The following is a 362-nucleotide window of genomic DNA, read 5'->3' as shown; positions in this document are numbered from 1 at the left end:
GGCGAGCACATTTATTCCCTGACAAGCCCCCATCACATGGATGGTTGTCTATTAACTTGTTCAAAAAAGTATCAGGAGTTGTCAAGGCAGAGAGAGAGAGTGTGTGTGTTTGCAAAAGGGGGTAAAGTAGTTTGCTGGCTCTTTAAGACTGAGGTGGAGAGAGAGAGAGCGAGCGGCAGGCAGAGAAAAGGGAAAAAGGAGGAAGAAGTTTTTTAAAATCGAGACTCCGGAGGCAATAATAGCAGTTATTAGCATTATTAATCCGTCAGCGAAGAGGAAGATCCTGATCTTGATCCAAGTGTGGTTTTGGGGAGTCCCCCTCCCCCCTTTCCTACCCCTCCCTAGGAAAAAAAAAAAAAAAA

Source organism: Nestor notabilis, unplaced genomic scaffold, assembly GCF_000696875.1.
Source record: "Nestor notabilis isolate BGI_N333 unplaced genomic scaffold, ASM69687v1 scaffold18193, whole genome shotgun sequence".
Lineage (NCBI taxonomy): Eukaryota > Metazoa > Chordata > Aves > Psittaciformes > Psittacidae > Nestor > Nestor notabilis.
This window is presented reverse-complemented; position numbering follows the sequence as displayed.